The sequence below is a fragment of the Tiliqua scincoides genome, chromosome 6 (genome assembly GCF_035046505.1).
Source record: "Tiliqua scincoides isolate rTilSci1 chromosome 6, rTilSci1.hap2, whole genome shotgun sequence".
NCBI classification, from domain to species: Eukaryota; Metazoa; Chordata; class Lepidosauria; order Squamata; family Scincidae; genus Tiliqua; species Tiliqua scincoides.
The window spans coordinates 8,981,382-8,985,743 of record NC_089826.1 but is presented as its reverse complement, the minus strand read 5'-3'; the positions used below and the strand labels follow the sequence as shown (position 1 = coordinate 8,985,743).

The window sequence follows — 4,362 nt, the reverse complement described above, 5'->3', positions numbered from 1 at the left end:
GCCCAAACTAGGTCCACTCATGCCGACTGGCTCTCCCCCCCCCCCCGCCCTGAGGCTGCACATGGCTTTCCTAGGCCTTTGCCACTGTACATCAACAAGCCATCAGTTGGCCATTGCTTGTGTAATTCATTTAAAAAAATGATTTTTATCTTTCTCTGAGCCTGAGGAATCATATTGCAGGTTAAGGATGTCTTGTCGTCTTTGCAAAAGAAACCTATAAACAAAACGGAGCAGAAAGCCTACGCAACAAAATATCGAACCCCCTGTTTTGTTGCATTCACTGGGACAACCAAGTCAACCATAATCACGGTGCTTCAGAAATGACCTTTGTGCTTGATATCCTCTAAAACACCTGGGATGGCATCAGTGCCTCCAACACACATTGAAAATGTGTTGGGTTTATTACATTTCCTGAAGACTTACTATCAAGGTGTTTGGGGACCATCTGTGTACCTATTTACAACACACTTACCTGCACAAAGGCCAAGGGAAACATCATTTTTAGAAAAATGGTAATAAAACCGGTGACAAAGTGGGAGGCAAGAATCTTGCATTCTCCAAATCTTGTATTTTCAATTCAGGATATTTCACAGTCCATAAGGTGTTTCGTTCCCCCCCGCCCCAATGCAAGTAGCTATCAGTTGTTTAAATTCAGTGTTTGGATTTGCACTAATGCCGTCTTTGTCATATACAGTGGCTAGATAAGACATTGTAAAGTTGTAGGCTGTACTTTGCAACCTTATAAGACTGTTACAAGCTTGAAGTGGGAGGAAAGTTACTCAATATCTGCACCCAGCTGACTGCCTCTGATCTTTACCTTGTGTGCATTTCAGAAAAGTGGACAAACTGCAGCACAAAAATCTACTTTCCTCCAAATTTCTGCAATTTAAAACTGGTGTGCAGACTGGTAATGAACCAATAAGCAGTAAAATGGAAATTTCTAGTAAATTTTTTTTAAATGAACCTGGCACAAATTCAAGACAGATCTTCAGTATTTATTCGTTCTGTTCAAAGCTGATGCTGTTGAAAATTAGGATATGTAGTACTTACTTTGGAAGAAATCTAGTAAGAGCGCCTGAGAAAAGTTCAGATACTCTTCAGGCAGCACTGGGTGATGTGCACTGGGTGGGAGTGACACCATTACTGGCCAACATTTTTTAAATTTTGGTGTTTGAGAATAATGCAATCATGTTATATATCATTCAATGTGGAATTTCATGCAGAATGCAGTGGAACAAACCATGCTGACATATCTCTATTCTAAAAACCAGTGGGGTGGAGCGATGGTGCATTGAGGATGCAGTGAGGGCCTTGGGGATGGGTGAAAGTGTTCCAGGGTGGGGGGGAGGTATTGAGGGGGAGGAACTGGGGCCAGAGGAGGGTGGGACTGGCAGAACCCTGCTCCACTGTATCCTATCCTCTGGGTCTGGCTGCAAAACCCAATATGGAGGCTCTCAAGTCTATGCCAGCAAATAGCCGATGCAGACTTGAGGAGCTTCATGGTGGGACCTAGGGCTTTCCCATTGGATGGGAACAAAAGACCTCTGGCAGCCTGGTGGTTCCACTGGATGCAGCGGTAACCATTTTGCTGCTGCTGGACCCGGCGGAGCTGTCTGGGTAGGACTGGGCTGTCAGTCCCCTCAGAAATTTCAATTAAAAGGTTGTACGACCCGATGAGTAGTGATTTAAACCAATGGAGCAATGCAACTATTACCCTGCACATGCCCAATCTCATCTGATCTCGGAAGCTAAGCAGGGTCAGGCCTGGTTAGTACTTGGATGGGAGACCACCTGGGAATACTGGGTGCTGTAGGCTGATACCATAGTCTTTCGAGACTGAAGGTTGCCAACCATAACCAATGGAGTTGCAACTAAGTTCCATTGCTATATTTCAACTAACCGCATAACATGCATGTCTACTCCAGATATCATCCAACTCTCTTACTGAAGAGGAAATGAACCTTCTTATACTATATAGCCTGAGTGAGCTGGCATTGGAATTTGAACATTATTCCCTCCATTCCCCATCAGGCTGGGATATATGCTTCCACAATCATGAGAATCGCTGTGGATTATGTCTGTGATCTTTGGTTCTTCTCTGATTATATTTATCCATGCAGAGACCCGCCTGAGGATAGCTAGGGCTCCTTGAAGGGCCAGAAAAAGTACTGTATGAACTAATGCCTCAGTTTTTTTCATGATTAAAACAATCAATATAAGGCATGGAACAGAAAATAAGCAAATACTGTACAATATATAATCCGAGAGGGAATGCTAATCAAAACAAAATTATTTTACATTATCCAAGCTGTCAATATTAATTTTAATCTCATTTGCTGCTAGAGCAAATCTTGTTACAGCATAAATAATATATTTGGGATTTATTTTCTAATAAGAATTTTGATTGTTCGGATACAAGTAAGTGAGATAAATTAAAACTTGCTAATAGGGATCTGATGTAAGCCTGTTTTTTATCCCTAAAAAGGGACATTCCAAAAATCAATGGAAACTTTAGCAACTTCTCCCACAAGACAAAAGGCAGGTACATTTCTCAATATTGCCTCATCTCAATGGGCAAGCTACCCAGTAAAGTTTAGATTGGCTCTGAAATAGGCCAAACACTGGCCCCCCAAAATAGCTCTGCCTATTTCCGAGCTGATGCGAATTTGATCCAAACCCACAACGTACCCAGTGCAAAGCTGTCATTCACAATTGACTATTGGGGAGGTTTGCAGGTCTGTGAATGACAGCTCTGGACTTCCTGGTTAAACATAATCCCCCACATGCTGAAAGGTCCCATGTGCTGTGGCAAGAGAGTTTTCAGAGGTGGGTTGCTATTTGACTCCCATTTTTACTATTTGACTCTCATTTTTATGCTATTTGGATTTTCTGCTCCTTGCATAGAAATGAAATGCTCCGGATGACATCAAGAAGACACAAACTAATATGGCACTAGATACTAGTTCATGAATCTCTGCCTGCCTGCTGTTTAAAGCAAGTTAGGTTGAGCGAACCCCAATGATTACTGGGCTGGGGGACCTTCCTTATGAGGAAAGACTGCAGTGTTTGGGGCTCTTCAGCCTAGAAAAGAAATACCTGAGGGGGGACATGGTAGAGACATACAAAATTATGCAAGGGAAAGATAGAGTGGATAGAGAGATGCTCTTTTCCCTCTCACACAACACCAGAACCAGGGAACATCCACTAAAATTGAGTTTTGGGAGAGTTAGAACAGGCAAAAGGAAATATTTCTTTACTCAGCATGTAGTTGGTCTGTGGAACTCCTTGCCACAGGGTGTGGTGATGGCATCTGGACTAGATGCCTTTAAGAAGACAAATATGTGGAGGAAAAATTCATCACGAGTTACAAGCCATGATGTGTATGTGCAACCTCCTGATTTTAGAAGTGGGCTATGTCAGAATGCCAGATGCAAGGGAGGGCACCAGGATGCAGGTCTCTTGTTATCTGGTGTGCTCCCTGGGGTATTTGGTGGGCCGCTGTGAGATACAGGAAACTGGATTAGATGGGCCTATGGCCTGATCCAGCAGGGCTGTTCTTATGTTCTTAATAACCCTCTTTGCAAATGCAGTTGGTTCTGTTTTTTCATTTCTTGCTAGGATGACTTCACCTTGCTGTAACTAGGATGGCCAAAAACTCTCGAGCTGGCCCCACTCGACATCACATTGCAACGAACCTCGGCTTTGAAACATCTAGCAAATGTGTCTTTCTAAGTTATTAATGAAGTCTTTGTTCCGTCACTGACTTTCTTCTTGAGAGAAATTTGCCGAAGGTGTACATCCAAGTGTGTAGTGCATGTACCCAGAAGTACCACCGAAAGGGGTTCCTTTCTGCTTAGAAAAGTAATTGAAATGTTCCTGACAGAGCCTGCAACTTCCCGGCATTATCATTAATTTATCTGCCTGCCTTCTTGATGATTCCTGTTTGATGTTGTCACTGTTCTTCTTCCCAGGGCTGTGAGTTCCAAGCTGTCAGTACGTAAACATCTACCAGTGTTTCAAATGGACCAGCTTTGATAAGCTATCATACACTACATTTTTTATTGTGGTTTTTAAAAGATTTCCCTGTAGGTTTGTGGAAGAAAAAATCTTTCAGATCTTCTCTGTAGCTGTATTTTTTCCTCTATATTCAGAGGGAAAATAGTTCCATAGTTAAGGTCAGGACGAGTTTTTGTGCTGAATTCTGGCTGTACAGTGGTTGGATACACATGAAAGTGCCACAACCCTCAAAGCAACTGAGGTGCTGGTGTCTGTGCTTTTCATGTGACTGCAGTCATGGGTCTGGTTGCAGCCCCACAAAACTCCCAGTCCATGTCTCAACCAATTCCCCTTGTAGATGATTCC

The 4,362-nt window shown here is 42.9% G+C and overlaps 1 pseudogene; it reads left to right on the top strand.

Moving 5' to 3' along the window:
- Positions 1-1,699: 1,699 nt before the first annotated feature.
- Positions 1,700-1,816, top strand: LOC136656656 (5S ribosomal RNA; annotated as a pseudogene).
- Positions 1,817-4,362: the final 2,546 nt, after the last annotated feature.